At 45.5% G+C, this 25,253-nt stretch overlaps 1 protein-coding gene across 6 annotated transcripts in view; it reads right to left on the bottom strand.

Moving 5' to 3' along the window:
• Positions 1 to 25,253, bottom strand: part of SIPA1L3 (signal induced proliferation associated 1 like 3) — a 291,228-nt gene that overhangs the window by 152,165 nt on the left and 113,810 nt on the right. The window contains exon 1 of one of the 6 annotated variants that reach the window (XM_064293575.1): positions 8,247 to 21,369. The exons of the other annotated variants lie outside the window; for them this stretch is intronic. The gene's annotated coding sequence lies outside the window, so the exon portion shown is untranslated. Of the gene's footprint in view, positions 1 to 8,246; positions 21,370 to 25,253 lie in introns of those variants that run through there. 6 annotated transcript variants of the gene reach the window in all.

The following is a 25,253-nucleotide window of genomic DNA, read 5'->3' as shown; positions in this document are numbered from 1 at the left end:
CCAAGGAGCGCCTTCCGCATTCCAACTGCCGACCCTTTGGTTCACAGACGTAGCACTTAATCACTAAGCCACCCGGGTTTCCAAATAACCCTTAGGATGAAGCTAATGCTGAAAACTTGAGTCCATGATGACAGACACGTTGAGCTGCTGATTTCCCCTGCCCTGATGCCCACCTCTGGACTGCCAGGGTTTCTGTTACTTGCAACTAAAAGTATCCTAACTGAAATCCACAAAACAGCCAGTCGTTGTTAACTAAGAAAACCTCTGCAAGAGGGAAATGAGCATTAGAGACACGAACAGGAAGGACCAACTAATCCCAACCTATGCCTCTGAATCATGGTGCTGGTGAAGAATACTGAATATACCCTGGGCTGCCACAAGAGCAAACAAGTCCGTCCTGGAAGAAGTACAGCCAGAGTGCTTCTTAGAAGCGAGGATGGTGTAACCTTGTCTCATATACTTTGAACATGTTATAAGGATGGACCAGTCCCTGGAGAAGGACGTCATGCTTGGTAAAGTAGAAGGTCAGCAGAAAAAGAGGAAGACCCTCAATGAGATGGACGTGGTGGCTACAACAGTGGGCTCAAGTAAGATCCTGAGAATGGCGCAGGACCAGGCAATGTTTCGCTCTCTTACACACAGGGTCGCTATGACTTGGAATTGACCTGACAGCATCTAACGACGACATAAAGGTCTCAAGTTGCACGTCCCCTGGCCTGTCCAGGAAGCACTACACATGATGCCATAGAAACAGTCAGTTGCAGTGTTCTCTGCACAAGAGGGCTCAGGAAACCTTCCGGAGCTGGTCGTTTCATTTCCTCCTCCTTTACAAGAGCCAAGCTGTGGTTTTACTTCTCCTGGTGACAGCAGGGGGCTAATTCCCAGCTAGCTGGAGCTGAGGATGAGAGACAGGACAAGAAAGCCCAGCCTGGCTTTCCTGCAGCTGCTCTGTTCCCAAATCAAAGGTCAGACTTGTGATCTATGCTATCCTAAGATCTGAGTGCAGCCGGGCTGTCTGAAACAGCGGCACTAGGCACTCGCAGCAGGACCTCAGCAGGAGACCCCACCAGCTGCAGTGAGTCATCATCACTCCAGCAGGATAGAGGGAGAGGCTCAAGGGAGTGAACAGAAGGCGCAGGAACCTGCACTCTGGAGTCACGATGCCTTGAGTTCAAATCACTGCCCAGACCTTATTAGTCCTGTGGCCTCGGACATGTGATTTCACGTGAGTTGCCTCGTCTATAAAAGAGATGTAACAAAAAACCCTGGCACCAACTGGCCAAATGGTAAAGACGTTTAGGAGGTGGGCATCAGGTAGCGGAGGATCATATAAAACGAATTAACACACGTCAAGTACTTAGCGCCGAGCCTGGTGCAGAGGAAATGCTCAACAGCCGTGAGCTATTTTATTATTGCTATTATTCGATGGTGGATACCTACTTAATTATTGAAGAGTAACGACATACAGTAAAACGTACTCATTTTAAGTGCACAGTTTGATGAATTTTGACATATGTCTATACTTGTGTGACCAACACCGCAAACTAGAGAGCCTGGCTGATGACACGTATTAGTTGAGTGCCCTGTTCTCTCCCCCAAAATGCTCTTTATCCTGAGTTCTGGATCTCAGGGACACACCTGCTTTTGGGACCTCCCTGTACAGAAAGCCCTTTTTCCGCCCTCTAAACTGTATGGTCAAAGCCGGAAGGAGCAGTGGTCCGTCAGAGTCCTGAGTCATCCCTGACCCTTGCCTTTGGAGTCTACTCTATCCCAGTTCACTTTTCTCCATCCCCATCTCTGGTCTCTCGCTCCAATCAAAAGGCAGAGAGTGGCAGAATGGGTAAAAAATATGCCCCAACTATATGCTGTTTACAAGAGACACACCTGAGACCCAAGGACAACAAACAGGTTGAACAGATAGGCTGAAAGTGAAAAAATGGAAAAAAATATTCCATGCAAATAATAACCAAAAGAGCTGGGGTGACAATCTTAATATCCAAAAAAATAGACTTTAAGACAAAATCAGTTAGAAGAGATAAAAAATGGGCGTTATATAGTGATAAAAGGGTCAATTCATCAAGAAGATTTAATAATGATAAATATATATGCACCCAGTATCGGAGCATCTAAATATATTAAGCAAACATTGATAGAATTGGAAAAATAGATAGCACTACAATAATAGTTGGAGATCTGAACACACCACTTTCAATACTGGACAGAAAAAATAGACAATCAAAAAGGAAACAGAGGGCCTGAATGACACTATAAACCAACCAGACTTAACAGACATATAGAAACTCCACCCAACAACAGCACAATATACATTCTACTCCAGTGCACATGGATCAATCTCCAGGACAGACCACACATTAGGTCACAAAGCAAGTCTCCATAAATTTAAAAAGACTGAGATCATACAAAATATTTTCTCTGACCACAGTGGAGTGCAGTTAGAAATAACAAACAAAACACACACGCACACAAAACTGGAACAATACACAAACATATGGAAATCAAACAAAAGACTACTAAACTACCAATGGGTCAAGGAATAAAAAAAAAATCACAAATTTCCTAGAGTCAAACGAAAATGAAAGCACAACATAATGAAGCTTATGAGATACAGAGAAGGCAGTACTCAGAAACTTGTAGCAATAAAGCTGTCATGGATTGAATTGTGTCCCCCCGAAATATCTGTCAACTTAGCTGGGCCATGACTCTCGGTATTGTGTGACTGTCTACCATTTTAAGCGATTGTCCACCATTTTATGTGATTTTCCTATACGTTGTAAATCCTATCACTATGATGTAATAAGATGGATTAGCGGCAGTTATATTGATGAGGTCTACAAGATTAGGTAGTGTCTTAAGCCAATCTCTTTTGAGGTATAAAAGAGAGAAGTGAGCAGAGAGACACAGGGATCTCATACCACCAAGAAAGCAGTGCTGGGAGCAGAGCATGTCCTTTGGACCTGAGGTTCCTGCGCTTGGATGCTCCCAGACCAAGGGGAGACTGATGACAAGGACGTTCCTCCAGTGCTGACAGAGAGAGAAAGCCTTTCCCTGGAGCCAGTGCTGGCCTTGAGTTCAGACTTCTAGCCTACTGGACTGTGAGAGAATAAACTTCTCTTTGTCAAAGCCATCCACTTGCGGTATTTTTGTTATAGCAGCACTAGATGACTAAGACAAATGCCTGCATGAAAAAAGAAGAAAAATATCAAATCAGCAGCCTAATTCAACAAAAACCCAGGAACTAAAAAGAGAAGAGCAAATTCAGAGCACAAATAAATAAAAATGAAATCAGAAAAAATAGGACCAATAAAACCAGAAGTTGGTTCTTTGAAAAGATCAATAAAACTGATACCTTTAGCTGGACTGACAAAAAGATGCAAATAACCAAAATAAAAAATGAGAGGCCATTACAATTGATCTGATAGTAGTAACGAGAATTATAACAATATTATGAACAACTATACAGCAACAAACTGGATAACCTATATGAAATGGACAAACTCTTAGAAGCATGATTCAGGGCATATATGAAAAGCCAACAGCCAACATTATACATAATGGAGGAAGACTGAGAGCTCTCCCCATGAAATCAGGAACAAGACATGCCTGCTCTCACCATTTCTATTCAATATTGTACAAGAAATCCTAGCCAAAGCAATAAGACAAGAAAAAAGATATCCAGATGGGAAAAAACAAAGTAATCTCTATTCACAGATAATATGATCCTACATATAGAAAGCCCCAAGAGTCCACAAGAAAATTACTAGAGCTAATAGAGGAATTTAGCGAAGTTGCAATGGATAAGGTCAACAAACAAAAATCAGATGGGTTTCTATACACCAGCAATGAGAAATCTGAAAGGAAAATTAGGGAAACAATTCCATTTATAATAGCATCTATGATAATAAAATACCTAGGAATAAATCTAACCAGAGACACAAATGACTTATACAATGAAAATTACAAAACACTGCTGAAAGAGATTAAAGAAGACTTAAATGGAAAGATGTTCCACGTTCTTGGGATGGAAGGCTTAATATTGTTAAGATGTCAATACTACCCAAAGTGATCTACAGATTCAAAGCAATCCCAATCAAAATTCCAACAGCTTTCTTTATGGAAATGGAAAAACCAATCCTCAACTTATACAGAATGACAAGAGACCTCAAAGAGCTAAAGCAATGTTGAAAGAGAAGAACAAAGCAGGAGGGGTGAAACGTCCTGATCATAAAATATATTACACAGCCTCAGTAATCAAAACAGCCTGGTACTGGTATAACGATAGAAACACAGACTAATGGAATAGAATTGAAAGTCCAGAAATAAACGCACACATCTATGGTCAACTGATTTTTGACAAGGGTGCTAAGTCCATTCGATGGGGAAAGAAGAGTCTCTTCAATAAATGGTGTTGGGAAAACTGGATTTACACATACAGAAAAACAAAACAGGACCCATACCTCATACCATACACAAAAATAAACTCAAAATGAATTAAAGACCTAAATGTGAAAACTAAAACCATAAAATTCGTAGAAGAAAATGCAGGGCAACCCTGTTGGGGCTAGCTTTTAACAATGGATTATCTAATAACAAAAACACCAACAGCCAAAGACAAACAAATGGGACCTCATAAAAATTTAAAACTTTTGTTCCTCAGAAGATTTTACAAAAAAAAGTTAATAGACAACTGGGAGAATATCTTCAGAAACCATATATCCAATAAAAATCTAACGACTAAAAAATACATAAAATTTTGAGAACTTTAACAAAAACAAAAAGACAAATAACCCAATCATAAAATGGGCAAAGGACTTGAATACACATTTCACCAAAGAGGATATTGAAATGGCCACCAAACACATGAAAAGATGCTCTCATTAGCCATCAGAGAGATACAAATCAAAACTACAATCAGACACCATTTCGCTCCCACCAAAAATGGAAGCCCTGGTGGCGCAGTGGTTAACAGCTACGACTGCTAACCAAAAGGTCAGGAGTTCGAATCCACCAGGAGCCCCTTGGAAACTCTATGGAACAGCTCTACTCTGTCCTATAAGGTCGCTATGAGTTGGAATCGAATCAATTGCAACAGGTGTTTTTGTTGTTTGTTTGTTTAGGAGCCCTAGTGGTGCAGTGGTTAAGAGCTCGGCTGCTAACCAAAAAAGGTTGGCAGTTTGAGTCCACTAGCCACTCCCTGGAATCCCTGTGGGGCAGTTCTACTCTGTCCTATAGAGTCGCTATAAGTCAAAATTGACTCAATGGCAACAGACTTTTAGAATGGCTTAGATAAAATATATATATATATATAAAACAAATGTTGGTGAGGATGTGGGGAAATTAGAACCCTTACTCACAGCTGGTGGGAATGCAAAATGGTACACCCAGTGTGGAAAACAGTGTGGTGGTGCCTCAAGAAACTAAAAATAGAACTACCATATGACCCATCAATTCCACTTTTAGGTATATACTCCGAAGACTTGAAAGTAGAGACTCCGAGACTTGTACACTAAAGTTCATTGCAGTACTATTCACAAGAGCCAAAAGGTGAAAACAACCTAAATGTCCATCAACAAATGAATGGATAAACAAAATGTGGTACATGTGTATAATGGAATACGACTCTGCCAGTCTTGCTACTTGCTACAATATGGATGGAGCTTGAAGCCATTATGCTCAGTGAAATAAGTCACAGAAGGGCAAATATTGTATGACCCCACTTACATAAAAAACAAGGGGAGTGTATAGAGACCAAAGTTTATCAGTGGTTACCTGGGGCAGGACGGAGGGTAGAAAAGGCGGAGGTAATAGTGATGGAAAAACTGCATTGATTAGGGTAGGGTTGCACAGCCAATGACTGTAACTGATGTCAATAGGTTGTAGACCTGTAAAAAGTTGAATTGGCAAAAGTTGTGTGACAGATATATTTACAACGATAGTAGCTTCTGGGACTGCTTACGTCACAACCAAATACCTCATGGGATTTGGTTGCTTGGTTTGGAGGTTTAGGTCATGGTTTCATGGGACACCTCAGTTCACTGGCCTAATAACATATTTAGTGCTTTATTCTACCTCCTAGGTCACTGCATACTTCCTGGGGTCTTAAAAGTGACCATCCAAGGCATGACAATTGGTCTCTATTTACCAGAATAACTAAGGAAGAAGGAGAGAGTCAGAAATAGGAGGAGGATAAAAAAAAAAAAATTTTTTTTTTTTTTTTTTTAATGAACTGTGTGGCTACTCCTCTCCATGAACAACTCCCTCCTTTGCCATGAGACCAGAAGAACTGGATGGTGCCTGGCTACCATTACTGAACATTTTGATCAAAGAGTCTATAGAAGAATCCTGATCCAAAGGGGGAAAATGCAGAACAGAATTTCAAATTCTCATGGACTCCAGATTTTCTGGAGCTGGATGAACCCCTGAAACTACTGCCCTGAGATAGTATTTAAAACTCAAACCAAAAATATCCCCTGAAGTCTTCTTAAACCCAAACAATAGTTTAGCTTAACTAGTAAAACATGTCTGCCTTTAGCATTATGCTCTTTTAAAAACTACCTACATGGGATCAAAGTGACAACAGAAAGGTTAGACAGGAGCCGTAAGGAGCAGTGAGTTTATGTTAATGGGGGAGGAACAGCTCAGAAAAGAAGGGTGAGAATGGCGGCACGACTTGGAGAGTGAAACCAATGTCAGTGCACTACATATGCAGAAATGGTTGTGCTGGTGTATGTTTTCGCTGTGCATGTTTTCAACAACACCAACAAAATAAAATTTAAAAGAAAAAAAGTTACATAAGTGGAATCACATCCCATGTTTTCGGGATTAGCTTTTTTCACTCTGCATAACTTTCCTGAGGTCCACACAAGTGGCTGCGTGTATCAACAGTTTGTTCCTTTTTACTGGGGTGCAGTATTCCGTGGTATGCGTGTACCACAGTTTGTTTAGCCATTCATCTGCTGAAGGGTATCTGAGCTGTTTTCAGTTTGGCGCTATTGTGAATAAAGCTCCTAAGAACAACTGCAAACAGGCTTTTGTGTGTACAGGTTTCCACTTCTCCAGGATAAATGCCCTAGAGTATGATGGCTGGGTCACATGGCAGTGGCATGTTTAATTTCTAAGAAACTGCCAAACTTCTCCAGAGTAGCTGTGCCATTTTACACCCCCACCAGCAATGTATCAAAGATTCAGTTTCTCCACATTCTTGTCACCGCCACCTTCAGTTCATTCATTCAACAAATATTTATCGAGCATCTACTATGTGTCAGGTGCTGTGTGTCTAGATAAGACACGTAATTCCTATTATCAAATAGGGGCTTACATGCTCAATGGGGTAGACAGGCAACATACAAGTCAACAACCATATTATGGTAAGTGTCATGAGGAAAATAAACAGTGTGGTGTGATAAGGAGTGTGTGCAAGGTGAAGAGGGCAGGCAGAGGCACAGTATAGTGATTATGAAGCCAAATGGCCTTAGTTCAAATCTTGGCTACACCATTTCCTAGCTGTATGACGCGGGCAAACGACCTGACTTGGCTGTGCTTCAGTTTCCTTATTTGTAAATCTGGACAGTACCAACTCCATAGGGTTCTCGGAAGGATTAAGAGAGTATTAGGGAATGAATTGTGTCCCCCCAAAATATGTTGTAAATCCTAATGTCTATGCCTGTGGTTATAATCCCATTTAGGAATGGGGTGTCTCTGTTATGTGAATGAAGCAGGATGAGTGTAGGATGTATCTTGAGTCGATCTCTTTTGAGATAGAGATTTAACAAGCAAGAGAGCAAGCAGAGGCCGGGGAAGAGAGATGCCCAGCCACATGGAGATCTCCAAGGAACCAGGAAACAGAAAGTGAAGGCCACAGGCCTTCCTCCAGAGCTAACAAAGACAGAAAGCCTTCCCCTAGGGTCAGCACCCTGAATTCTGATTTCTAGCCCCCTTTTTCTGGGTTTAAACTGTGAGAAAATAAATTTGTTTGTTAAAGCCATCTACCTGTGGTATTTGTTACAGCAGCACTAAATGACTAAGACAGAGAGTCTACACCCATAACACATTTAGCGGCAAGGACCAGGTCTGGATGGGTACCCGTCTGTTGAAGAGTCTGTGTAAGAGGCTCTCAACACCCCAGGTGGTGCTGCCAAACAGCCACAGTTACAAGCTCTGTGGATTTCTCTAGAATGCTTCCCATTGCTGCTCTAAGGGAGGTCCCCCTGCGTGGGGTCAGAGCCTACCTTGCTCTGGGCGTGGGCAGCCATGGGCACAGCAGAGAACAGCAAAGCCTCCACTTGCCCAGCAACTGGCAGAGAAAACACCAGGGCAGCAGGATCGAGGAGCCGCTCAGAGGACCTGGGCCACTCCACACCCCAGGAATCTAACACCATTCCCAGCCTGGGGGGGGGTCAGCAGGCTCATGTGGGCTCTCGTTGATGGGCTGGGGTACAGTGTCTCCTCAGACTCTCGGCCCACAAAGGGACCATTTCCTGTGTAACCTGGAAACTCCCCCAGCCTGCCTACCTCTCTTCAGGCCCAGCCCACAAGAGGGAACCAAAAGACGCCTACTGGTTGGCATCTTATAAAAGAAACAGGGAAACGGGGGAGGAGTGACGTCACTGGGGTTGGTGTCCCCCCCACGGACCTCCTCCCGTACCCAACCAGACAGAATCCTTAGTAATGTTTGCTTGTTTTTACTAATGTTACTCATAAATCGTTAATTCTCATATAATTATAGTTATAAATTGCCTAAATGTAATATTCCTTAGATTATATGAATACTAACAACAAAATCGCTTTGTAATATCTTTGTACATTGAATTACATTTTTAGTTACAACATTATTAGTAACTGAACAGAAGCCTTTTTGATTTTTCTCCTTTTCCTTTAATTACTACTTCATTCTCAAAAATGTTAGTGATATAGATTCACAAGTCCTAACTACCACAGTATTGTAGCTAAAACACCTAAAAATCTGACAAAGCCAGTGACTATAAAAAACACTGGCAGCAACGAAAACAACAGGGTGTGCTCGCCGCCGTGCAGATGACACCCCGCGACTGGAGGCGTGGCTGTAACTGCATAGTAACGTTTCTGACTGGGCTGCGTTAGAAGCTTCGGAAGTCAATCGGCGTTGAGTTCCAGCTTTGTAGGTATAGTGACACACACAGGGTCGCTAGGAGTCGGAATCAACTCGTCAGCAGTGGGTTTGGTTTTGGAAGCTTGGCTTGTGAAAAAATTTTTTGTTGTTATAACTACAGGGTTATCTCTATTAAAAATAACAGATTTCCGCTGAAACACTAACCAAACTTTTACAGACAGTCATTCCGTGTCATCCCCTCTGACAGTGTCACCTGGTGGGGTCTGCACCCCCAGTGCCCCTCTACTGACGCCACTGTGGGGGAGTGAGGTGGGCTGTTGGCAGCCCTGGGCTGAGAGGAAATGAGACCACCTTTGTGGGGCGCAGTCTGGGGTTCCCTCTCTGGAAGGAGCACGAGTCAGCAAGGCCCGGCCCTTCTGAGGAAGAGGCAGTGCTGCTGTGACCTGTGTTCTGTGGGCCTCCCGGCAGCCTGGATGGATCAGCAAGCTGTCTCTTTCCTGGGGGTTGGTGTGACTGGAACCAGGGCACCTACTCCTTGCATAAAGCCCCTTTCAACCCTGCAGGCCGAGTGGCCAGATGACCGCACAGTGCTTCAAGGTGCTGCACACGGGGACGGCTGGAGTCTGACCCTGGCCCTGGCTTGTAGCAATCAGAACAAACTGTGCTGGGAGAAGGGAGTCAAGACGCCAAGCCTTGAAAGCACACACAGGAATCAAAGTCACCATACTCCTCTCCTTAAAGCTCTTCCGACACTCCCAGCTCCTTCCATCTCAGGGCCTTTGCACAGGTTACTACTCTCCCCACCAAAAACCCCAGCCTCCAGGTCCCTGGGCTAGCCCGCATTCATCCTTCCAGCCTAAGCTTGTGTCCCGTCTCCAGAAAAGCCTTCTCAGGCCCGCCCACCTCCAGCCCTGGTATTCTCTCTCAAGGCACTCTGTAGTCTTACAGTATAATGACCACAATTAAACTAAGTGGTTACTTGAGTGATTACTGAGTATCTGTGAGAGCCATGAAGTCAGACTAATGGTAATGATACTATTACCTTTAACAACAGCTCCTGTTTACTAAAAACCCACACTGTGGTACGGCATTACCTCACTGACTCCTCACAGCTGCACTGAGGTCAGCACCGTCACTATTCCCATTTACACAAGGGGAAGTCACAACAGTCTCACCCACGGGACCAGGCCCTCAGTAACCGGTTAGTCTGGGGGCATTCCAGATGTCTGGGATACAGTTCCATTATTCCTTTCCCCGAACACTCACCGGTAGGGGAAAGCCACTCGGGACAGGAGCTCAGGCCCACAGGGCGCATGCTGGAAGTAATGTCAGCCACACTCTGGAGTGACAGTCTGTGATTCCAAGGGCCCTGACGGTTCTATCCCCTTCTGTTAACCTAACGCGCTCTTATTGCACAGTGGCTGTGCTGCTGTGCCTGGCATGGCCCAAGTACCAGAGACACAGCAACAAACAAAGCACGCGGGGTCACACTTCCCATCTGCTGGGAGACAGACACATAGCCTGCCTCTCTAGAAGCTGTTCCTGCCAGGCTATCTGCTGGTCCACCCCGTCTCCCGACCTGGCAGTCATTTCTCAGCCTTCATCTTGGCCTCACGGTAGCATCTGGTGTCTCTCTGATGGCTCCCTCCTCCCTCACTGGGCCTCCGCAACTCCATGCTCTCCTGGTCTCCCCTCTTCTCTCTGGGGCCCCCTTCTCAGCCTCCTCTGCCGTTCCTCACCACCTCTCTGGAGGGCTCTTCTCTTCTCCAGCAATATCCGCCCTTGGTGGTCTCATCTAGTCCTGATGCTTTAAATGCCATCTCTTCCCTAAAAACCTGTGGCGATTGACTCAATTTTGACTCATAGAAACCCTATAGGACAGAGAACTGTCCCATAGGGTTTTCAAGGAGCGCCTGGTGGATTCCAACTGCTGACCTCTTGGTTAGCAGCCGAGCTCTTAACCATGCTGCATCACCAGGGCTCCATCTCTTCCCTGGGGAGCCCTAAATGCACATCTGGACCTCCCCCCGGCTGTCTATCAGAACAAAAGTAACGATATTATTACTTCTAACAACAGCTCACCTTTATGAAGCACCTACAGTCAGTTGCTCCAGACGTGTACATCCAACTGCCTCCTCACCGTCTCATGCCGTCGTCTAAAACGCTGCTTACATTCAATGATCTGAAACTGAATTCTTGAATCTTCATACCATCTTCTGCTACTCCTGCAAAGCCCACCTTGGTGTTCCTCAACTAAACACCTGCACCATTCACTGGGGGTTAGGCCACAACCTCGGGTCACCCTAGGCCCCTCTCCTCTCATCCCCACACCCAGCCCGTTAATACTTCCCGTCAGCTCTCCCCACACAACACTGCAGAATTAGATCGCTTCTCTCCTCGCCCACTGCTGGACCACGGACTGCTGCAGGGGCTTCCTCCTCCATGTCCCGGGTCCCTTCCCTGCCCCCACGTCTGGTCCCCACACTCAGCCACGGGGACGTGGCTACTGTGGAGTTAGGTTATGTCCCTCCTCTGCGCAGAACCCTCCCACTATACATTTAGGAAAATCCCACGGTCCCTACAAGCCTCCCAGGTAGCTCTCTGACCTCATCTCCTCCCATGTTGTCTTTTTATCTTAGCTGCTGAGGTGGGTGTGGAAGGGCATCTCACTGTGGTTATAATTTACATTCCTGTGACGATTAAGGATGAGGTATGCACTTTAAAGGAGCCCTTGTGGCGCAGTGGTTAAGCCCTCTGCTACCAACCAGAAAGGCTGGTGGTCCGAACCCCCCAGCTGCTCTTTGGGAGAAAGACCTGGCAGTCTGCTTCGGCAGATTACAGCCTTGGAAACCCTATGGGGCAGTTCTACTCTGTTCTCTGAGGTCACTATGAGTTGGAATCGACTCTACGGCAAAGAGTTCTTTGGTTTATGTACTTTCAAGGATAATAGTGGTGATACCAGCACTAAAGGGTTGACATTACAAAGCCTTTACCACGCACCAGGCACTCCGCTCAGTGCTTCAGGGACACAGGTGCGTTATCCCGCTCCAAACCCTTGGGCCAGAGGTGTTTTGGAATTCAGAATACTTTGGATTTTAGAAAGGCACTAAGGAGCCTAGACCCCCGACAAGGTCGGGGGAACACTCACAGCGGTATTTCTACAGCAAACTACGAAAATATGTCATCATATCAGGTTCCACCTGGGACTGTGGCTCTGTATTAAATCCATGAATCCCCACAACCATTCAATGAAGTGGGTACTGTTATCGCTTCTAGTTTACAGATGGAGAAACTGAGGCACAAGGAAGTTAAAGGCTGGGATTCCAACACAGGCCATCTTTACTACTGTTCTCAGTATTAGTTTTTAGGGTTACTTACAGGAAATGAATCATGCTGAACAAATGAGTGAATGAGATTCGCTGGGTAAGTCAGAGAACTCAGGCTCTCAAAGATTCACAGCTGATGGCAGGAAGCTCTAACACCACTGAGCTACTTTTACGTGTGTGTGTAACCTAATTATTTACACATTACATGTACAAGATCAATGCAAATATAAAGCAAGCTTTTCCCCCAAAAAATTGCCCTTAGAAATAATAGTTGACTCTCAGAGTCTTTCATATTTTTTACTTTGAATAAAGTGCTGTTCGGGGAAGAAACTATCTCTGTTCTCCAGTGCTGCTATAAGAGAAGCACCAGAGTGGGTGGTTTTAAGGAACAGAAATTTATTTTCTCACAGTTTAGGAGGCTGTGGTTAGGGGCCGTCGAGTGACCCTACGTACAACAGAATGGAACACTCCCAGGTCCTGCGCCATCCTCACAGTCGTTGTCATGCTTGAGCCCATTGTTGCAGCCACTGTGTCAGTCCACCTCGTTCAGGGTCTTCCTCTTCTTTGCTGACCCTCTACTTTACCAAGCAGGATGTCCTTTTCCAGGGACTGGTCCCTCCTGGTAACATGTGCAAAGTATGTGAGACGAAGTCTCACCATTCTTGCTTCTAGGGAGCATTCTGGTTGTACTTCTTCCAAGACAGAAGTCCGAATCCAGGGTGCGCCCTCTAAGAGAAGGCTCTCTTTCTCTGTTGGATCTAGAGGAAGGTCCTTCTCTCTTCAGCTTCTGTTCTTTGGCTCCTTGGTGATCTTCATGTGGCCTGGAATCTGTCTTCCCCCATCTGTTTGCCTGCTTCCTTAATCTGCTCTTTCATATCTCAAAAGACATGGATTTAAGACACACCCTACACTAATACTTCCACAGTAACATAATGAAGAAAACCCATTCCCAAATGGGATTATAACCGCAGGTATAGGGGTTCCTGAACACATTTTTGGGGGACACAGTTCAATCCATAACACATGACATCACTGGCTGCCTATTTGTATTTCTTAATTTATCAACTGTGTGATACATTTAGAATCATATCAAAAACACTGCTTATATTCTCTCACATACTACGAAGCAATGCTATTCACACTCTTCACAGGCATCTCTGTCACCACTAACGTCACCTTCTCAGTCACCTACACTTATTTCCAGAAGACGTCATTTTCACGTCCGTCAGAAGGGTTTGTGACGTGGTGCTCCTTGCATCTGTGTACTGTGCTGTCGCTACAAATTTAAAAATCCAGTCATATACCATATACCTATAGCTGTATATTGGTGATCTCTGCAGTGTAGTCACTAAATTGCTACGTTATAATTTTAAAAAAAAAAAAAGATTTTTAAGGGAAGTTACTGAAAATGGGTAAGTACCTGAACAGATGTGCACATTAAGTGATTACTGAAGGGCCTGCTTTTGTGTCCGCCCAGCGCATCATTCCCATTTATGAGGGATAAACGACAATCTAGTAAAATCACATCTTTCCACATAAGCTCACCTCCCATCGCGGCACTTTGCTTCAAGACAGTTTTCAGTACTACTTTAGATACGTTTTTTTGTTGTTGGTAGTTTTTAAATTTCTAGTTTAAATGCCCCACGACCGTACAGTAAGAAGCCCCGGTGAGGCAGAGGTTAGGGGCTCGGCTGCTAACCAGTCCACAGCCGCCAGCCGCTCCCTGGAGACCCTACAGGGCGGCCCTACTCCGTCCTACGGGTGCGACACGTGGGAATCAACTCGATGGCAACAGGCTTTTTTACAAACAGATTTTTAAATCAAATGTTTTGCTTAAATTGTATTACTGTTGCTCAACAGCAACTGGTTTATTAGTTTTTTATCTTTGTTTTTAAAGGAATCTTTAAAGGGCCTGGTTGCAGTGACTTGTAACACTTGGAACTGTGGGATCGAGCCCTTAAGAATAGTGACTAAGTGCTGCAGGACAAGCTCCTTTTCTATTGTCGCCAAAGCCAGCAACGCTGACATCGTTAGATGCTAACACGCCTGTTATGGATGGGACTGTGGTCCCCAAACACACGTGTTGTAAGCCCTAACCCCTATACCTCTGGTTATAATCCCGTTCGGGAACGGGTTTTCCTTATTATGTTAATGTGGAAGTATTCATGTAGGGTGTATTTTAAATCAATCTCTTTTCAGATATCAAAGAGCAGATAAAGCAAGCAAGCAAGCAGAGATGGAGGATGACAGATGCCAGGCCACAGGAAGATCGCCATGGAGCCAAAGAACGGAAGCTGAAAAGAGACAAGAATTTTCTCCCAGTTAGCCTCCTCAACTGTGAGAAGATAAATTTCTGTTCATTAAAGCCACCCACTAGTGATATTTCTGTTATTGCAGCCCTAGATACCTAAGACACCATCAAAATCCTTAGACATTTCAAGTTGACCTCAGAACTTTAGTTAAATCTCCTCTTCAGAACGACGAGGACTCACCTTGTTTGAGACACATATGGTAGTTTCTGTTGTCGTTAGGTGCCGTCGGGTCGGTTCCGACTCATAGCGACCCTGTGTACCACAGAACGAAACACCGCGCAGTCCCGCGCCATCCTTACAATCATTATGCTTGAACCCGTTGTTGCAGCCACTGTGTCAGTCCACCTCGTGAGGGCCTTCCTCTTTTCCGCTGACCCTGTAGTCTGCCAAGCATGACGTCCTTCTCCAGGGACCGATCCCTCCTGACAACAGGTCTGAAGTATGGAAGACCCAGTCTCGCCATGCTTGCTCGGCATCGTAGCATGCCGGCTGTACTTCTTCCGAGACAGATTTGTTCGTTCTTTTGGCAGTCCATGGTATATTCAATATTCTTCGCCAGCACCACAGTTCAAAGGTGTCAACTCTTCTTCAGTCTTCCTTATTCATTGTCCAGCTTTCACATGCATATGATGTGATTGAAAATACCATGGCTTGGGTCAGGCGCACCTTAGTCTTCAGGGTGACATCTTTGCTCTTCAACCTTTTGAAGAGGTCCTTTGTAGCAGATTTGCCCAATGCAATGTGTCTTCTGATTTCTTGACTGCTGCTTCCATGGGTGTTAATTGTGGATCCAAGTAAAATGAAATCCTTGACAACTTCCATCTTTTCTCCTTTTATCATGATGTTGCTCGTTGGTCCAGTTGTGGGATTTCTGTTTTCTTTATGTTGAGGTGTAATCCATACTGAAGGCTGTGGTCTTTGATCTTCATCAGTAAGTACTTCAAGTCCTCTTCCCTTTCAGCACGCAAGGCTGTGTCATCTGCGTAACGCAGGTTGTTAATGAGTCTTCCTCCAATCCTGATGCCTCGTTTTTCTTCATATAGTTCAGCTTCTCGGATTATTTGCGCAGCGCACATGGTATTTTTTAGCATAATTATTTTAAACAATCTGAAGGCACGCACCAACTTGCAAAAGTAATTATCTTGGGGATTTTCAATACTTTGATTTCTCTTTCCTTTCCCCTTCTCTTCCCCCCTTCCTTTTTTAACAAGAAGTATCACTTGGATAATCAGAAATGCGAACAACCAACAGAGCTTTTTAAAAATGTGACACTTGCCCAAGGACACGATCAAGTAGTCGCTCTCACCCTTGGCTGGATGCCTGAAACAAGTGGGAGAGATCTTCCTTTTTTTTAAAATTAAATCAGGCCCAGGTTCTGCCCTCTGTGATTCTAATTTAACTGGTCCGGGATGGGGCTCAGGCCTGGGGTTTTTTCAGCCCTCCACATGATTCTAACGTGCAGCCAAGGAGGAGAAGCATTACTACAGTTTCCAAACTACTCTGCAGAACTTGTTACTAGGTGTCTTTGAAACGTCCAAATCCACAGTCAAAAACGCAGCCTTCTTTCTTGCAGGAGATCTCTAAGTCTGCAATACGCTGAGTCCTTGGGTGGTTCAAACAGTTAACGCACTCAGCTGCTAACAGAAAGGCTGGAGGCTCTGCATCCACCCAGAGATGCCGCGGAAGGAAGGCCTGGCAGTCAGTGACAACCTCTAAGGAGCGCAGCTGTACACTGACACACAGGCACAGCCATGAGTCGGAGTCAGCATGGCGGCAGCCGGCTAACTGGCAGTATGCTATTGGTGCCGTGGCTTTTATGAGAGGAAACATGGTATACGGTGGACATTTGTGTGTGTGTGTGTGTGTGTGTCTCCTCAGCATTCCTTACCTCCATCAACCATGCTGTCAGCAAGCTCTATCTACTCTACCTCCAAAATGTATCCAGGACCTGCCTACGGGTCACCCTCCCACTAAACCCATCCTAGACCTGTCTCCCCCAGTCTCCTACGTAGACAACGGCAGCAGCCTTGTCACTGTTCTCCGGCTGGCCCCTACAATCCACTCTCCACAACTGTGAGCTATGAGAAGATCCTTGGGGCACAGAGAGTTGAAACAGCTCCTGCTCACACCCAGCTGCCGTCCCAGGACGGTGAAGCCAACACCTTGGAGAGCAGAGTTGTGCACACAATGACCTGATGTCATGTTGAGCTGCCATGTCACCTGCCCAAAAGGTAGATCCAAAAACTTTAGGACTTAGAATTGGGGAGCCCATATGTTTCCTAAGCCACCGTGAACTGGAAAACGCCGCCAAAAGCACCTAAACGAAACCATCCTCCTGTATACTCTCCATTACCAAACTAAAACCCATTGCTGTTGAGTCGATTCCAACTCATAGCGACCCTACAGGACAGAGCAGAACTGCCCCGTGGGGTCTTCCAAGGAGTGGCTGGTGGATTCAAACTGCCAACTTCTGGTTAGCAGCCAAATGCTTAACCACTGAGCCGCCAGGGCTTCACTCTCTATTATATTAACCTATTTATTGGTCATGACACTTTCATCAGGTAGAACTACTTTGTTTTTCCTGTTTACCGTCTGTCTCCCTCTTCTAGAATGTCTTGTTTGCAGCTGCATCCCCAGGACCTAAAACATTGCCTGACAAAGTAGGAACTCAGCATTTGTTGAAAGGATGACTGGGCTCATTTAACTCTTTCAACAGCTCCAAAAGGCAGGTGTTACAAATACCAAACCCCTCCCTCCCGCCAACAAGACGCTGCATGGTCTGCCCCCATACACCTCTCCCACAGCTACCCTGGCCTTGTCCCAGTTCCTTTGCTGAATCAAGCTCCATCCCGTTTCCAGATCTCTGCTGATGCTGCTCCCTCCCCCCCATGCAGTTAAGGCCTACTCACGCTCAGGCCCCCTCTCAAAGGTGAGTCCTATGACACCTCCTGGCCTCCCCCAACTCTGCAGGCCCCCTCGGACATACTGTCTCGTGGCCTCCTGGGCTACTCAGCCAGGGCACTTAGCTTACATGTGATCACATAGCTGTGTCTATGAGCTCCAGGAAGCCAGGGGCCCCTTTTTATTTCCAGAACCCTTAGTAGGCCTGGGACACAGTAGGTGTTTAATAACTATCACATCCAACTGTTGTGGTCGCCCACGTGACCCCCACAGGTCCAGCTCCCTTGCAGGCAGACAGGGCCAATGTGACTAGTACTGGGTGTGAGCAAAAATGAACCGGGTCGCTTCTGGGCCTTGGCATTTAAGTTCTGCACTGCAACCCTCTGGAGCTCTGGTAGGCAGTGCTTAAGAGCTACGGCTGCTAACCAGAAGTATGGCAGTTTGAATCTACCAGCCGCTCCTTGGAAACCCCATGAGGCAGTTCTACTCTGTCCTATAGGGTCGCTATGTGTTGGAATCGACTTGATGGCAACGGGTTTGGTTTGGTTTTGCGACCCTCTGGTTCTCTTCTCCTGCTGCAGTGGCCCGGGAGTGTCCCAGTCGGAGAAGCTAGAAACGGGAGGGCCCTACTCCCATTCTATGAAGGCAGCATCTCCCTGATACCAAAACCAGGTAAAGACACTACGAAAAACAAAATTACAGACCTGTATCCCTCACGAGCTTAGATGCAAAAACCCTCAACAAAATTCCAGCCAAAAGAATCCAACAACATATAAAAAAAATAATTCACCATGACCAAGGGGGATTCATACCAGGTATGCTGGGATGGTTCAACATTAGAAAAACAACTAATGTAATCCATCATATAAATAAAACAAAAGACAAGAATCACATGATTTTATCAATTGATAAAGAAAAGGCATTTGATGAAGTTCAACACCCATTCATGATAAAAACTCTCAGCAAAACAGGAATAGAAGGAAAATTCCTCAATATAATAAAGGGTATTTATACAAATATTTTAACAGCCAACATCATCCTAAATGGAGAGAGTCTGAAAGTATTCCCCTTGAGATTGGGAACCAGACAAGGATGCCCTTTATCACCGCTCTTATTCAACATTGTGCTGGAAGTCCTAGCCAGAGCAATTGGGCTAGACAAAGAAATAAAGGGCATACAGATTGGCGGGGAAGAAGTAAAGTATCTCTATTTGCAGATGACATGATCTTATACACAGAAAACCCTAAGGAATCCTCCAGAAAACTATTGAAACTAATAAGAAGAGTTCAACAGAGTATCAGGATGCAAGATAAACATACAAAAATCAGTTGGATTCCTCCATACCAACAAAAAGAACATCGAAGAGGAAATCACCAAATCAATGCCATTTAAAGTAGCCCCCAAGAAGATAAAATACTTAGGAATAAATCTTACCTAAGATGTAAGAGACTGGTACAAAGAAAACTACAGTACACTTCTGCAAGAAACCAAAGGAGACTTACGTAAGTGGAAGAACATACTTTGCTCACGGATAGGAAAACTTAATATTGTAAAAATGTCTATTCTACCAAAAGCGATCTATAGATTTAATGCGATTCTGATCCAAATTCCAACAACGTTTTTTAATGAGATGGAGAAACAAATCACCAACTTCATATGGAAGGGAAAGAGGCCCTGGATAAGTATAGCATTGCTGAAAAAGAAGAACCAAGTGGAAGGCCTCACTCTACCTGATTTTACAACCTATTATACCACCACAGTAGTCAAAACAGCCTGGTACTGGTACAACAACAGATACATAGACCAATGGAACAGAATTGAGAATCCAGACATAAATCCATCCATATATGAGCAGTTGATATTTGACAAAGGCCCCAAATCAGTTAAATGGGGAAAAGAGTCTTTTTAACAAATAGTGCTGGCGTAACTGGGTATCCATCTGCAAAAAAATGAAACAAGACCCATACCTCACACCATGCACAAAAACGAACTCAAAGTGGATCGAAGACGTAAATATAAAATCTAAAATGATAAAGATCATGGAAGAAAAATAGGGACAACTTTAGGAGCCCTACTACATGGCATAAACAGTATACAAAACATTACTAACAATGCAGAAGAAAAACTAGATAACTGGGAGCTCCTAAAAATCAAACACCTATACTCATCCAAAGACTTCACCAAAAAAGTAAAGAGACTACCTACAGACTGGGAAAAAGTTTTTAGCTATGACATTTCTGATCAGCACCTGATCTCTAAAATCTACATGATACTGCAAAAACTCAACCACAAAAAGACAACCCAATTTAAAAATGGGCAAAAGATATAAACAGACACTTCACTAAAGAAGACATTCAGGTAGCTAACAGATAATTGAGGAAATGTTCACCATCATTAGCCATGAGAGAAATGCAAATCAAACCTACAATGTGATTCCATCTCACTCCAACAAGGCTGGCATTAATTCAAAAAACACAAAATAAAAAATGTAGTAGAGGCTGTGAAGAGACTGGAACACTTGCACACTGCTGGTGGGAATGTCAAACGGTACAACCACTTTGGAAATCAATTTGGCGCTTCCTTAAAAAGCTAGAAATAAAACTACCATACGATCCAACAATCTCACTCCTTGGAATATATCCTAGAGAAATAGGAGCCTTTACACGAACTGATATATGCACACCCATGTTGACTGCAGCTCTGTTTACAATAGCAAAAAGATGGAAGCAATCAAGGTGCCCATCAACGGATGAATGGATAAATAAATTATGGTATATTCACACAATGGAATACTACGCATCAGTAAAGAACAGTGATGAATCTGTGAAACATTTCATAACATGGAAGAATCTAGAAGGCATTATGCTGAGTGAAATTCGTCAGTTGCAAAAGGACAAATATTGTATAAGACCACTATTATAAGAACTCGAGAAATAGTTTAAACAAAGAGGAGAATGTTCTTTGATGGTTATGGGGGGGAGAGAGTGGGGAAGAAGGGAGAGCGGTATTCACTAATTAGACAGTAGATAAGAACTACTTTAGGTGGAGGGAAAGACAACACACAATACAGGTGAGGTCAGCACAACTGGACTAAACCAAAAGCAAAGAAGTTTCCTGAATAAACTGAATGCTTCGAAGGCCAGTGTAGCAGGGGCGGGGGTTTGGGGACCATGGTTTCAGGGGATATCTAAGTCAATTCGCATAATAAAATCTATTAAGAAAACATTCTGCATCCCACTTTGGAGAGTGGGGTTGGGGTCTTAAATGCTAGCAAGCAGCCATCTAAGATTCATCAACTGGTCTCAACCCATCTGGAGCAAAGGAGAATAAAGAACGTCAGGGAAAGACTTAATGGTCTGACTGAGACTAGAAGGACCCCGGTGGTCACGGCCCCCAGACCTTCTGTTAGCCCAGGACAGAACCATTCCCAAAGCCAACTGTTCAGACAGGGATTGGACTGGACAATGGGATAGAAAAAGATGCTGGTGAAGAATGAACTTCTTGGATCAAGTAGACACTTGAGACTATGTTGGGATCTCCTATCTGGAGGGGAGACGAGAGGGAAGAGGGTGTTAGAAGCTGGAGGAATGGACACAAAAAGAGACAGTGGAGGGAAGGAGCAGGCTGTCTCATTAGGCAGAGAGCAATTAGGAGTATACAAATTTTTTATGAGAGACTGACTTGATTTGTAAACTTCTACTTAAAGCACAATAATAATTAAAAAGTTAAAAAAAAAAACAAGACAGGAGGGCCCCATTGGTCTGGGTCCCTGAGGTAGGAGGTAAAGCCCCCTGCCTGACCTGCCATGTCATGAGGAAGAGATTTCCATTGGTTCTGCTGAACCTCTAAGGTCTCAGGGTTCACCTGTCACAGCATCAACATCTTGGCTGTCACTGCCATTCATGGGAGTGACTACTGGCAGCTAGGGATAAAGGCCACTGTGAAGGCACCATGGAGAGGAGGAGGCAGGCAATGCTTCCCAGCGGGCAGCACTGAACCTCCGTGAACAGATGAGCGAGGGGACTGAACAGTTCTTCCTTGGGGAATCGCTACTTTCAGGGCACATGGAAGAACCCAGAGCCTCCGCTCCCACCAGGCAGGGCCTGCCTCAGCAGCCCTCATCAAGCAAGCTCCTTAAGGATCACAGCCATGTCCCAGCCGCTGGGGTTGGGGAAGGAGGCTGCTCAGAAGGCAGCAACGCCCCAGAAAACCCTGTAAGCTGAAACAGCAAGACTGCGTGAAGGGCCTGGGCTAATTCAGGCTGACAACCGTCCCGTGGAATCACCCACTGGGGCTCTGCCCTGCCGGCTGCATCCCAGAGAATAAATCACACTGTCAGGTCTAATTTGGGACTCGGCTGATGGGCTGAGCAGAGCATCCATGCGTTCTGGCCACAGGGGTCAAGGGCAGCCCATGCTCTTGAGGCCAGAGCTGAAAGGCCTGGGGACTGGGTGAGAAAAGCACGGTTTTCAGTGGTAGGCTGACAGCTGTGGGCTTCCGACACACCACAGAAAATCCTCTCTTCTCCCACGAAATTCCTGCCCCAGGCCTCAGCTCTGCAGCCCTGTTCCCAGAGCAGAGTCCTGCTCTACGCAGGTACCATGCTGGCCCGGGGCTGGGCACGCAGTCAGCACACATTAGTGAATAAATAATCACGGCGGCAGCAGCTGGGGCTTATTATCTGACAGCAGGGTGACTCAGCTGCTCAACCGCTGACCTACAGAAAGGGTTAATGAGTGTGAACTGCCCTGCCGCTGCCACCACCATCGTCATCATCAAGTTATTATGTGGCTACTTCGTGCCAGGCACTGTCCTGGGTACTTGAAATGCATAAAAACATTTCAATCCTCAAAAGAACCCCAGCAGGAGATGGAAGCTCCCAGAGCTAAGCCAGGACTAGAAGCCTGGTCAGCAGGATTCTGGAACCTATGTTCCTGGCCACCATGTCAACCTGCCTTTGATGCTGTCTCTTCCAGGAGGCTTGCCCTGAAGGCCCACATCAGGGCTGTGTGTCTCCTCTGGATCCCCAGAGGCTGTGGCTTCCCTATGAGAGCTGTCCTCCCCCCCGGCTGCTTCTGCAGAGCTTTGCCATCATGCTGTCTGTCCAGGCAGCTATCCCTGCAAGCTGAGTGTCCAGCACAGGGCCAAGAACATGGGGCATGCCCAGTGACAGCCTGTGGGATGGATGGTGACCTGAGTGCAAACGTTTCATTTCACAGAGGAAGGGAACAGAGGTTTAGAAAGCAGAGCAGCTGTGAAAAAGCTTCACTGGAGAAAGAGGAAGTGGAGAAGGGACAACGAAGCTGCTCCTTGATGAATCTCTCCTCATCTTCCAAGGCCCAAGCCTGCTGCTAGGGCTTCTCTGACCCCCAGGCTGCTTTGGACACCTCCTCCAGGCTCCCGTGGCTCCCTGTGCCTCCCCCACCCCAGCCCTGGTCACTCTGATGCCTGTCACCATCTTCTGGGCTGTCCCCGTCTGAGGGTCAGCCTCCCTCACTGGACAAGGATCCCCGTCAGCGCAGGGCTCAGGGCTGTCTTGGTCACCGCTGTGTCCTCAGCATCACTCACCACAAGGCTGGCCACAGAAGAGGCAGACACTAAACACGTGCTGAATCAGCCTGTGGTACCCCAGAGAAAGGGAACACGACAGGAAGTCTCATTCTGGGAAAAGCAGTTAACAGCACAGGTAGACGTTGTCTGAAGAAGGGAGGCCTGGAGAAGCTGGCTCGGTCATCTGCAGGTCCCAGAGCCAGTGGGAGGTGGTCACAAAGAGGCAGACATGACTCACAAGAAAGCTGTTTAATCATCAAAACTCCCCCCAAACAAAGTATGCCGCCCTGATCCTTCCTTGCTGGGTCACTTAAAACGAGGTCAGATGGCTAGCAGTCAGGGACCCACAGGACCCTCTAAGAGGCAACAGAGCATAGTGGCTGAGTGAGGGCTCTGGAGACAGGCTGCACGAGTTCCCACCTAGCTCCTCTGCTTAGCAGGCGGCTTCACCACGCTGTGCCTCCATTTCCTTGTCATTATTACAGCGACTTCACAGGGCGACTGAAGGATTGAATGAGATCACGCGTGTAAAGCGCTTACAACAGGGCTTGGCACAGAGTCGGCACCCATAAATGTTAGTTATTACTACTGCTTTTCTTCCCCAGTGGCGGCAGACATTGGCAGCTGGCTGATCCCATAGATACTCCCACTCCTTTTCTCGAGTGCCCCTGGAGAAAGTCTGGAATTGCTAAATAAAACGTCCAAAGTCGGTGGAGCTAGGGCAGGCCAAGGGACACATTTCTTTCTGGCCAGTGAGATTTAAGCAGAATCTTCTTGGGGGATTCTGGAAATGCTTAAGCTGTCGAGAACGCAAAACCATGTGTTGCTATGGTCGACCCATCCCCCTTTGTCCCACCTGGAGCTGCAGCAGCAGCCTTGCATCCGTGAGGGTGAAGATCAAGAAAACCAGAGACTCCAGCCCTGACACTGCTCAGCCACCAAACTAATTTCGGCAGCCAAGCACCTCCAGGTTTGCTGTCAGGTGGGAGAAACCAACTGCCATTTGCTTAAGCTGCTGCGAGCTGGGTTTTCCGTTCTTGCAGCTGAAAGTATTCCTAGCTGATGTGCCCAACACGACGCAAATGGCTCAGGGCATGTGCCCACGGTAATGGGTGGCCAGCCTCAGTTCAGGACCACAGGCCCAGACTATGGCTGAGAACCCCTGATCTGGAGAAAAATAGGGGAAGGCTGAACCAGAACAGTGGTTACTGAATGCTGGTCATTTATTCTTCCTTTCCTTTCTATACAATTATTTACTTAATATTTTCTTTAACTCCACTCACTTATAGACTTTACACACACACACACAGCCTGGTTGCACAGTGGTTAAGCACCTGGTGGCTACTGCACCCACCAGCCGCTCTGTGGGAGGAAGGTGTGGCAGTCTGCTTCCATAAAGATTACAGCCTTGGAAACTCTATGGGGGCAGTTCTATCCTGTCCTATAGGGTCGCTATGAGTTGACATGGCCTCGATGACAATGGGTTCAGGTGTTTTTATATATAACTTAAAATATATATTTATATATATGTATACATGTCATCACCAAAGTGAAAAACTGGTATCTTTTGCTACAAGGAAAAGTTAACAAAAAATATGATGGAAACAAACAAAATTTATTCATCCATTTACTGCTCAAAATGATCTCACAGCATAACTGAGTGAATAAAAAAATGAGGGAAAGGTCTTCCTTACTGAAGAATTCCAATGAAAAAATGTAGAAGGAAAGAGCGAAACAAAAGAGAGAAAAAACAGAGTAATGATAGTTGCAGACCAGGCTGATCCATCAACAGATGCTAAAACTAGCGGGTGAAAGTCTGAGGAGAAAAAGACATCTGCATTATCTCAAGGTAACTGTCCCCAGATACTGACCAATTATCAAGGGAACAACAGCAATGGGGTGGAGAAACCCGGCACACACCACCTTGACCAAGTGATCAGGTCAGTAGCACCGGAAACAAGACAGCTCACCATCGTGAGCTCCCTGGTGTACTGCACTGAGGAGGTGCCTCACCCCTGAGACATTCTTCTGGATACTACACAACCTCTGTCTAAAGCC

The sequence above is a fragment of the Loxodonta africana genome, chromosome 11 (assembly GCF_030014295.1).
Source record: "Loxodonta africana isolate mLoxAfr1 chromosome 11, mLoxAfr1.hap2, whole genome shotgun sequence".
Classification (NCBI taxonomy): domain Eukaryota; kingdom Metazoa; phylum Chordata; class Mammalia; order Proboscidea; family Elephantidae; genus Loxodonta; species Loxodonta africana.
This window is presented reverse-complemented; position numbering and strand designations above follow the sequence as displayed.